Below are 12,542 nucleotides of genomic sequence, written 5' to 3' on the forward strand. Positions count from 1 at the left end.
GAACCTCCTGCCCTGGCTTCCTTCTGGCTGTGTGCACTTTCCTGCTCTAATGTGCTCTGCTATTAGGAGGCCATCCTAGATGAACGACCTCGTGTAGAAATAATTCCTCCCTCTGAAACCTCTAGAATGTGCACTTCGTACATTACCCAGGCTCATCAGCTTCCTTATAGCAACAGCAGACGAATGAATCTATTTCCTTTCCAGCATGCAAAAGAGCACACTGCTTGTGATCAGTGTGAAGTCCAGGACACCTAGAAGAGACAGCCAGTCAGGAGAGACGTAGTCCTTACATGGAGACGCGGTCCTTACGTGGAGACGCTGTCCTTACATGGAGACGCAGTCCTTACGTGGAGACGCAGTCCCTACGTGGAGACGCTGTCCTTACGTGGAGACGCAGTCCTTACGTGGGCACACAGTCCCTACGTGGAGATGCAGTCCTTACGTGGAGACTCTGTCCTTACGTGGAGACGCAGTCCCTACGTGGAGACGCTGTCCTTACGTGGAGACGCTGTCCTTACATGGAGACGCAGTCCTTACGTGGAGACGCAGTTCCTACGTGGAGACGCTGTCCTTACGTGGAGACGCTGTCCTTACGTGGAGACGCAGTTCTTATGTGGAGACGCAGAAATGTCGTGGAGGGAACGCCAGAACAAAGGGAAAAAATGATCTTTAAGTGGAGAAAGAAGCATGGAAAAATTACTGCAAGGACAGCGGTGCAGGTGAGGGGACCCCTGGGGTGGGGAAGCACAGCGTGGCTGGGACGGGGCCTGCGCTCATGGCTTGCAGCTTGCAGCCTTGGGAAGGGTCTGGCGGGAGGGAACCCGTGGAAGTTCGATGTCACGTACTCTGAAGGTGCTTTCAAGATTCCCCTGGCGTAGCCACGCGTTCCCGGCCAGGGTCAAGCGGCCCTGACAGGCAGAGCTGGCGCTTAGTGTAGGAGGGTCGTCCGAATGCCGCCGAGGCAGGGAACGCGGCGACGCCTTCGGAAGCGCGGCAAGCGCAAGTGCAGATCCGGGAAATTTTAAACTCGCAGAACTTAAAACCTACTAAGATACAGTTTTTAACTCTTAAATGAGGTAAGGTATTTTTATTGGAGAACCTATGTATAAATAGTAAAGAAAAATGATAAACAAGCCTAGGATGGGAAAGAAATTGATTCAACATCTCATCTCCAACTAGGAAATTCTTTCTCCTTTTTAGAAAGTCGTGAATATTTCTAGGATCTTAACTTCTCTGAATCTCTTCTATTGGTATAGATTATGAATTTTGGGTGGGAATGGTTATTTTACAAAAATAACAAAGTACATGTCACCAATGAAATCATTACTTACATGGAAATTTCAAGATTAAGTTCTCTGACAGGGTGCTGTAGAAAAAGATGTTTCATCAACTCAAGAGAATACCAACTGAGTAGAAGAAAAGGCTAACATTCCAATGATTTTTTAAAAAATGTATTTAGTATAGGGTCTACAGGGTCTCACTACACAGATCAGACTCGGAATGATTCTTCTGTTTTCAGCCTCCCAAGCTGAAATTGCAGGCACTCGCCACCACGCCCAGTCTCAGTCACAGCCTCTGCGTGCCCCAGGGGTAGGGCCGGCACCGCAGACCATAGATCGAACCAGGTCCCTGCATCTGCCTAAGCAGGTGCTTTAATCCGCTGAGCCATCCCCAATGATTTCTAAAAAAAATAAAATAAAATAAAAATTTCTGAAGAAAGATAAAACACAATGTTTAACAAAACTTGTGAAGACTCCACCTCTCCCCTCCCAGCATAGAAGCGCTTGAGCCAGAGCCATCACCACACAGCATGAGGCTGCTAATGTAACTTCAGGGCTTGGGATGAGGATGCAGCCAACTTCAGCAATGGCTTATAATATCAAAGCCAGTTTGAGTGCTCCCTTGGGGCCAGTGAACGGCCCTATTGTTGCTTTTGCCCTCCCTCGCTCTCTCCCTCTCTGTTTTCCTCTGTTCCTTCTTGCTAGAGCTAAGCCCTCATGGCCATATCTAATAAAGCTGATTTGGAAAGAAATTAAATAGGGGAATATACTTTCTCTCTCTGTCTCTCTTTATCTTTCTGTCTCTCTGTCTCTGTCTTTCTCTGTCTCTCTGTGTGTCTTTGTCTCTGTCTGTCTCTCTCTCTATCCTTTGTCTCTGTCTCTGCCTGTGTCTGTCTCTGTCATGGTCTCTCTCTCTCTCTCTCTCTCTCTCTCTCTCTCTCTCTCTCTCCCCCCCCTCCCTCTCCCTCCTTCCCTCTTCTTTTGTCCCTCTCTGTGTCTGTCTGTCTTCTGTCTGTCTCTCTCTCTCTCTCTCTCTCTCTCTCTCTCTCTCTCTCTCTCTGTTTTCCTCACCTCCTGCTCCCTAGAGTTAGACCCTCATGACAATAACTTACAAAGCTGATCCGGAAGGAAGACAATAGCTTACAGATGTCCACAGTGACAGAGCAGAGCAGGACACCAGATCTTCTGATTCCTGGTGACCACAGTGCCCCTGAATCACCTACACAGATTTTGATGTGAAGAAAAATAAATTTCCAGCGTACTCTCGAAGTGTTATTGGTGGGGTTCCTCTCCAAAGGTCATCAAGCCACTACCCTAGCAAATCCACTTATCTTCTTGATGTCCCTGTACATTCTCCATTATTGTACTATAGCTATGATCAAATTTTAAATTTAGAACTAAACTTGGTACGCCAATATAACATCAAGGGTCATCATAAATATTAGAACCCTAATTAAGGGAAGGTACTGAAAATTTTCACTTTACTTTAGAGCTTAAGATTTAAACAACAATATTGGCCATCCAGAGTTTCCTTAGGGCAAAAAACAAAAAAAGTATCACAGTCTGATATCAGGTGGCACATGATGGAGGAATTTGAGGTTCTATTACATTAAAGAATGGAGATGATGAAAAGATGTGACTATTACTCCTGAGTATCAGAAAGTTTTAAATAAGAATAAAGTGGGCACTTGGGGGGTCTTTTGTGGTTGTGAGCACAGACCGGCGCTTCACACATGCCGGGCTAGTGCTGTAGCACTAAGTCCCATGTCCTGCCTCGGGTACGTTCTTAGCATCACCAGTGCCCAAAATTAGATACAAGGTAGATACAGATACAGATGACAGCTGGAACAAGGAGTGCATTTGATTGCTTATATTCTCAAAAGTGGAACTTTCTGTAGCAAGAGGGAGTAAGGGTGGGATTGCAGGAAATGGCCAGGAAGGAGTAAGTGGCTTGGCCGTGTGGATTCTGCTCACGGCACTGATCTCTGGAGGCTCTCAACAGTCAGTTCTGAGTTTCACCAATGGCAAGACTGGGATCCAAATGCTGGCGTGTTCAAGGAAGCATCCCCTGGGGTCCTCCCATCTTGCTTGGAGAATATAGGTAGGAAAACTCACTTGGTTAATTTCATTGGCTGTACAGGTTGACTTCTAAAATACCCATGCCACTGAATAGCTCATTTCAGAGAGGTGATTTTTTTAAGCAAAAAAAGCAAAACAAGACACCTGGACAGTGCACTAAGGCAGATTCTACGTTGTGCTCAGGGACAGACACATTGCTAGGCCGCAGGGCCCCAATGCGCACGTGACTGCCAAGAGTGGTGCAGTGTGGACCCAGACCCTCCGCAGACACACACTACAGCGCAGAGAGCCAAGACCACCCGGGTGAGGACTCTGTCCCTTTCCTCTTTCCCCAGTGGTGTGGTGCAGTGCGCCCTGCAAGTCCTACCACTTGTCAACTGAGCAGGCACTCATAGGAGCGCATGGAACTTTTTCAACTTCAGAAATCCCGAATCTGAGGAGAGAAAATGGTAGCAGTGGAGGACGACAGCTGGGGGAAATGTTCTCGCCTCTCTGTTGGAAGAGCTGTTCAAAAAAGAGGGCGCAAACCTAGAGGTCCCTTGAGACTCTCGACAAGGCAAGAGCAGACACGCCTGGGGACCCCTGCCCGGGACGGGTGCCGTCATCTCACATTTTATGGGCTCACACACTGAGGCAGTGCCACCCCAGCACAGTTCCCAGCTGTCTCATCGGGCTTTTGGGGGGAATTGCTCATCACCCCAACTGTCTACACACCGTGGAGAAAACTGCCCTCTGCTAATTGCAGGAAATGCTGAAACTAGACTTTAGGTTTTGCACAGGTGCTGGGGACTGTAATTCCCTTGTAGAGTGTTGAACCCATAATTGGATACTTGCAAATGCTCCTGCTGGTGACAGTGTCCAGGTTGTGGCTGCTGAGAGCCAGAAGGAGGCTTGCAGCGGAACTCCCCCATCCAGAGAGCTCACCACCATGTTGCTGCTTATAACATGGTCCATTTTTCCCCTTCCTGCTGAGTGGAAGCTGTTAGGAAGGGATTAGAAAGCCTATAACCATAATGGAATAGTAGAGGTCACAAGGGCAAGAGGGAGTTAAGACTTCAAAGAAATAAGAAGGCAAAATAGAGCATCGTATGGGAAAGTTTCAGGAGAAGTAGGTCAATAGTTGAAATCCCTTCTTGTTGAAGGAGCACAGCCCCAGGTTTGCAGAGATCTGTGGCCTTTAGAAGTTCACCCAGTGGACAGTGGGGACAAGTGAGCCACCAGCAGGGGCCCCGTGGCACTCAGCAGCTGGAATCTCCAGGGCAGCAGCCATCCCAAGGGCAGCTGCCCAGTGTGGCTCCCAGGGTGGCCTCAGGGTTGACCTGATCCCAGCACACCATTGTCTAGTTAAGGTAGAACCCACTGGGGAGAAGGCAACTTTGGGTCTGGTGTGTTGATCTTACTGGTAGGTCTTACCTTGAGATATTGTCATCCAGAGAAAGGGAAGGAAAGCAGGGAGCTGAGTGCAAAGAGAGACTACAGTGCTGAGCACACACGGCTCCTGGACCAGCATCAGGGCAGCACCTGGGCACCTGCTCTCACCCTGGCTGTGACTGGGAGATCGCAGCATCTCTGCAGTTTGGGAGAACTGCATGCCCTGCACACTCAGAGACAGCCTTAAGGAGGCCTTTGGCCTTGGTGGCACACATACATGCAGTCACTAGGAACAAGTCTGCTAGGATAACTGCAAATGAGGGACCAGCCCTTGGAGTCAGAATAGGTCACCACAGCAAAGCCCAGAATTAAAAATAATGTCCCAGCTCCCTATCTGCACACATGTATGCACACGTGCGTGCACACGTACATGCAAACATGCACTCTTTGGATGCATAATTTAGAGCTCACTTCCATACTGCATTCCAGCACTGCTTCATCATGTACAATCATGAAATAAATATGAGTATATGATTTTGTATGAGTTAATATTTTAAATTGTAAATATACTATATGTATATTATGTGAGGTATATTTCAATATATGCATTTTCTGTGCATAAACACGTAGATTACATGATATTTACCTCTATTGTAAACATAGTCACATATAAATACATGTGTATAAATACAATGCATAATACATAATGTCTGTCTTTGTCCCTGTCTTGTGACACTACTCCATCTTTCTCATCACAGCAACCAGTAATCTCATCTATATATCCAGAAACTGACGCTCTAAAGCTGAAGGAATTCACTGACTTGTGCAGGGAACCCAAGCACAGATTTGTGACTCTACCTCCAACTGTAAAGTATGCTAAAGAGTTTAGCAGTGGATGCGTCACCAGCTGGCACACGTAGACATGGACTTTACACAGAGTAAGGAGGGCTGTGCGTACAGCCCCTCTGTGACCCAGCAATTCCACTCCCAGGAGGATTCTCCAGAAAATCTCTCATGCATATAACCAAGCAGTGTTTACAAAACTACCTGCAGCATCAGAGTTGAACCTATGCTGTAGCAGCCTCTGTGTCCATCCACACTGCAATCATTACAGCCAGTGGGTGCTCAGAATAAAACCAGACAGGGCTGGGGAGATAGCTTGGCAGAGCAAGACCTTGTATCAAATAAACAAAAAAAAATTTAAAATAATAACACTAGACAGAAGTAACTAAATGGACTAGCATGAGAGTGCATAAGTCCTGGAAATGTCAGGGTCAGAGATTTTGTGAAGAGCAAATAGTAGCCCAAATTAATAGTATATTTTTAGAGACATGGGTAGTAGAGAAGTTATGAATAAAAAGCAAATGAAGGGGAGAAAAATCAGCAGTTACAACTGGTTGGTAGAGAGTGAATTGGGTTGGCAGAGAAAAAGTCACAACCTTTTATATTTGAGACAGTGGGTTTTGAGAAATTAGCGATACATAATTATTACATTCATCTTTGGGAACTGGTACATACACCTATTGCATATGAATCATTTTTCCCTCCCCTCCAAAACTCTGCTGAAATTTCAGCCCTATTATGACATTATTAAGATATCAGATATTTAATAAATGATTAGGGATTTGTCTTTCCAAATGGGACATTTCTCCCTCTGATTCATGGCTGGGTCAGCTCAGTCAGCTATTTGTCATGTGATTCATGTCCTCCCCATCTCCTGGCACACGATCCCTCTGTCATCTTGAGCTATACAGCTGAAAGGACACCACCATGTCCACTCTTCAAATTTTGGCCATAATGTGAGCCAAATAAACAGATTTTCCTTATTATTTACCCAGTGTGTGATGCCATAAGCAACAAAAGGGGAGTAAGACATACAGGAGTCCACACACACGTAAATGTTGTGTGTGTGGTTAATTACATTTTGATGGGTTTTGCCACAGTTGGAATGGCTGTAGAGTCACAGATTTGCTTAGGTGTTTTCTTGTTGGGACAAAATGCTCAACACCCACTAGTAAAAGGAGGAGAAATTTATTTAAGTTCTGAAATTGTGGAAGTTTCAGTCTATAGTTGGCTGGTTCTAAGGCAGCTGGCGTGGCAAGGAAGAAGCAGTCCATGGCAGGGTGCACGGGAAGCCACAGCCTTCCTCCATTTTTCTCTGTTCTGCTCAGGCTATGAGCCAATTGTTTGCTGCCACTCACAGAGAGTGGGTCTTCCCTCTTCAGTAAGTCTGTCTCCAACATGCAGAATTGTGCTCAAGCAGTAATTGGGCTAATCAAGACCATGCACCCATGATCCAGTCACTCCGAAGGCCCCCCTGGGAGTTCCTAGTGGGGTGCATCTTGGTACAAGCCATAGAACAGGCCAGCAGCCAGCTGTATCAACATCTGCCAAGGACACTGTCCCTGGCTTGTGGATGGCCATCTCTTCACTATGCCCTCATATGGGGGAAAGAGCGAGGCAGTCCTTGTGTCTCTTCTTCATTATAAAATTAACTCATTTATTGTATAACTTCATGAATTTCACTTTGAATTTCTGTACATGCAAATACTGTGCTGTAATTTTTGCACTCCCTACCACTGCCCTCTCTTCTGGCCTCTCCCCTTCCCAAGTATCCCCCTTCTAGCTTCAGGCCATCCTTTTCCCTTGTGTTTGTACAATGACAGAAAACAGGTGATGTTTGCCTTTGTGAGTGTGGCTTATTTCAGTTAACATGAGAATTTTAGATCTGCTCACTTTGCTTAAAATGACAGGATTTCAGTCATTTTTTAACTAGCACCCCATTATGTACACACAACACATTTTCTTTGTCCCTTCATCTGTTGACAGGCAGGCATTTCAGTATGTCTCTGCTATTGCCCAGCATGCCACACTAAGTCTGCGTGTGCAGGCATCACTTTCGTATGCCACATCCATGTCTCCTGGGCCTTTGCCTAGCAGTGGTGCCTCTGGATGATATGGCAGTTCTGATTTTAGATTCTGAAGTGGCTGCACACAGCTTTTCATAGAGACTGTTCTCATTCACACATCCACCATAGTGTGTAAATGTTTTTGCCACATCTACATTTGTTCTTCTGTGCTACTAGCCAGTTCTAACTGGGTTGAGGTAAATTTTAATTGTTTTGATTTGTATTTCCTTGATTGCTAAAGATTATAAATGTCTTTTACATACGGCTTGGTCATTTGTGCTACTTCTTTTCAAGTGTCTATTCATGTGTTTTGCCCATTTATAGACACTTTATTTGTTATTTTGTGGATATTCTTTAGTCCTTTAGTCTAGATACTAGTCCACTGTCAAATCACTAGCTAGGAAACATATTTCCCCATTCTCTACTTGTCTTTTTATCTGCTAAGTGCTTGCTGTGCAGAAACTTTAAGTTGATGCCATCATACTTGCCAGTCTGGCTTCTATTTCCCGGACTATTAGAGTTCTTTCCAGGAAACCATGCATATGCCTTTATCTGGAAGTGTTTTCCCTATTTTTTCCTGTAGTAGGTTTAAAAGGTTTTGGTCTTATACTAAAGTCCTTGGTACATTTTGAGGTGGGTTTAAACAGGTTGAGAGATGGCCATCTCATTTTAATCGTCTTTCTGTGAATATCCAGTTTGCCCCACATCCTATGTTGAAAAGGTTGTTTTTTTCCCAACTCACATTTTGCTCCTGTGGCTGATAATAAAGCAGTTGTACATGTGTGGTTATTTAGGGTTCATCCTTTTATTTGTTTATTTTTATAACAAAATGAGAGAAAAACAAGGAGCCATCACTCCCAGAGGAAACCGTGCTTGGGCTTCCACTGCTGTCATGACAAGGAGAGCAGCAAGTCTCTCTGCCAGCACTCCACCTGTGAGTGTGTGCACCACTGTGTCCAGAAGAGGAGGCCCACATTTGCCTGCTTCAGCCTCATTTGGGAAAGCTATGTGCGAACATGTCACCTCCAGATGGAGAATAGCTGTTTCACGTCCTTCACCATCAGGAATCCTATCAGCAGAAGAGTATGCTCTGGTATTGCTTCAGGACACCGCCACCCTGCTACAGGTGAATGCACTCCTGCTGCTGGATTGACCACACGGTGGGTGTGCACCTGGCCCCAACTCTCTCCTTCCCCTGGTTACTAGAGTGTGCCCATGCTCATGTGGTCTCCAAGGACAGTGGATTCATTGAATCCTGCTGCATGCGGTATGCACTGTGCCCTCAAGCTATTAGCTACATCCAGAAAGCTAAAGGAAGTGTACTACGCCACAGTGCACTCTCGAAACAAAGCCAACAGTGCATCTGAAACTGGTGGCCCAAGACAGCTTCAAGAGAAAGATGTTTGTTACTGAAGCCAACTTACAGAAGCAGTGCTGATCTACCAGATGCATGAATCCCAACACAGAAACAGAAATATGTGAAAGTAAAAGCAAAATACAACAAAAATGAAGAAAGGTAACTCAATAGCTCTAAAAGAACTCAATGAGTCTTGCAACAGGTAACAAAGAAAATGATATTTGCAAAATATCTGTTAAAGAATTCAAAAAAATGATTATAAAGAAACTGAACAACCCTCAAGAGAATACAGGTATACAGCTGCACAAGATTAGGAAACCAATGAGTGATTTTAGTATGAGCATCATTAAAAAATTAAGTACATTGAACAAAACAAATCTTGAAACTTAAAAGTTCCACCATTCTCATAAAAATGAGATTGAAAGCCTCAGCAATAGACTAGGTCTTCCAGAACAACAGAATGCCTAACTTGAAGACATGTAGTTTGAAATGATAAGAAAGAAAGGAGAAAAGAAAAAATTGAACTAAGAAAGAAATGAAGACAGTCTTTGAGTCCTCTATCTATTTACTAAAGAGGTATTTGCATTATGGAGATACCAGAAGTTAAAAAACAGGTGAAAGCTTCCCCATTCTTGTGAAAGATAGGAGTGTCCATGTTCCTGAGACCTCGGGACTCTCAATGAACATGACTAAGAAAAATCTTCAGGGTGCTATGTTAGAATCAAGTTGTTAAGAGAAGAAAAAGCATTTTAAAACTTCAAGAGAAAAACTCCAAGCTACATTTAAGAGAATTCTCATTAGAATAACAACAGATTTCTCAGCAAAAACCTCAATGGTATGGAAGTAATTACATGTCATGTTTCACATTGTGGGACAACAAAGGAACAGCAAGAAGAATAACAATGAAAAGACCCCTGAAAACATCAACAAAAAGTACTATACCCAGCAAAGCTATCCTTCAGAAATAAAAAAAGAAACAGAAAATTTCTCTCTTTTTTTCTGTATTTTAGGCAGGGGTCTACAGGATGTTCAGGATCTCACCACTAGATCAGACTCATAGTGATCCTCCTGTTTACAGCCTCCCAAGAGCTGGGATTACAGATGAGCACCACCATGCCCAGTCTAAATTGCTGTCTCAGCGCAACCTGGGTCAGGGCCAGCATGAACCCCTGGCCCCTGCACCTGCTTGCAGGTGTTTCAATCCACCAACCTATCTGGCCAGCCCTCAGAAATAGAACATTTCAAGAGAGACAAGTAAAAACCGAAGAAATTGATCACCATTAAATGTGTCTTAGAAAGATGCTTAAGGAAACCCTACAAGTAGCAGCATAAAAATGACATTTGCCATTAAGAAAACACATAGAACTAGGAAATGCCCCAGAGCCAGGTGCACAAGAAACGAAAGAAGAACTGATCAAGCATTATTACAGTGAACCAAAAACCGAGCAGCAGCCACGTCACTATACAATGACAAATTGGTTCAATGAGAATACTTAACAATTATATATGTATACATACCCAATGCTAGGACACCCTATGTTATAAAAGAAATGTTATTAGATATAATGAAATCAGATTCAGTACAACCCTGATAAAAATTTCTGGAGTTTTTAACACTCTTTCAGTGACACACAAATCATTCCTCAAAAAATCACAAACACACTGTTCATCTGATGGAATAGAGAGCTAAAAAATATTTTTATATCTATAAATGCTAAGCAGTATGTATTTAGAAGCACAGAATGGCAGGCATTCCAAGCATCACCCTAGCATTACACATTGCTATCTTTAGTGCTGTTGCGTAGTTCATAGGTGTCAGCATATATAGTCAGTCAGGATAAGAATCCTACCAACTAACTGTTTCAAAGACTTGCTGAAGATTCTCAGGATCATTGCCTTACCCATCTTGTGCATATAAATGTATGGCTTTGCCCCTGTCATGTTTCTTAGCTTTTCTCCTTGCCCTCTCTTCATTGTTTAATCCTTAAGTTCTTGCTTTCCTTTTAATTGTGTTATACCTTTCTATTTTTATTTCTTCTTTTGAGTTCTTACAGTAGGGAGACTATATGATATTTACGCATGTGGGTCTGGTTTATTTCACTTATGAGTATATCTCCAAGTGGTATCTACTTAAATATAAAGGCTTTGAGTTTATCATTCTTCATAGCTGAGTAACACTCCATTGTATAAAAATACCACATTTTTTTTCATCCATTCTTCATGTGACGGGCATCTTGGTTGTTTCCAAGATTTGGCAATCACAAATTGTGCTGCTATAAATATAGGTACACATATATCACTATGATATGACATTTTCAGTTCCTCCGGGAAAATTCCCAGTAGGGGGATAGCTGGTTTGAATGGGATTTCCAGTCCTAGTTTTTTAAGGAGTCTCCACACTGATTTCCATAACAGTTGCACCAGTCTACATTCCCACCAGCAGTGGAGAAGGGTTCTCTTTTCCCCACAGCCTCTCCAACATTTGTTGTTGGGTGATTTCTTTATGATAGCCATTCTTTCTGGGGTGAGATGATATCTCAGTGTTGTTGTAATTTGCATTTCATGGATGGATAGTGATGAGCATTTTTTCATATATTTATTCACTTCTATAATTTTGTCCTCTGAGAAGTATGTGTCTATATAAAGATAAGAATGTTTTGAGATAAATAACCTAATGATGTTTTTCAAAGCCATAGGAAAAAAAAAAGAACAAGCAAATTCCAAAACGTAAAGGAAATAAATCACAAAGGTCAGAATCCAAATACACGAAATAGTAATACAAATATAAATACCAGTGAAACAAAAGGTTTGTTCAAGTATAAACAAAATTGATACTATCTTAGATAGATCATCTAAGAAGAAAAGAAAATTGAACATTAAGTACACTGCAACTGACAACCACAAAAATGCAAAAGATTATCAGAATTTTACAAATAGCTATACTCCAACAGATTGGAAAACTTTAAAAAAAAAAATAGGATGAATTTCCTTGTGTCTGTATCCAAAATTGAAACCTGAAGACAGAAATATAAATATACCAATAACTTCTGTTAAAAATGTATCATTAACAAACAAGGAAAGAATAGAAGAAGAAAAAGACATGGCTTTGTTACTTTTCTCACTGATGAGACAAAATACTCAATGCCTAAGGTTAGAAGGGGGAAGGTTTATTCAGCTCACAGTTCATAGAGCTTTCAGCCCACAATCAGCTGGCTGCAAAGCAAGCTGACACAAGTCAGAGGCCAATGTTCCTTCCAGTAGAAGACAGCAAAAGCGGCAAGGACCTCACTGGCATGTTCTGCCCCTTTTATACTGTATGTAGGTTACTGGGATTAGGGCCATGGCAAACCAATCATATGTACTAAGCATATTCCCTTAATCCCAGCATCATGTGCTCTATATTCTTTTACCTCCAAAAATCTCTATCTAAGGCAGCAAGAAGCTCTTGGGAACATGCAGGCACAGATCACAGCAATACAGGACCAAGTGGTCCTGGTTAAATTTTGTCATACATTTAAGAAAAAAATAATAATTTTGTTCAAACTT

Source organism: Octodon degus, unplaced genomic scaffold (genome assembly GCF_000260255.1).
Source record: "Octodon degus isolate 3935 unplaced genomic scaffold, OctDeg1.0 scaffold00052, whole genome shotgun sequence".
NCBI classification, from domain to species: domain Eukaryota; kingdom Metazoa; phylum Chordata; class Mammalia; order Rodentia; family Octodontidae; genus Octodon; species Octodon degus.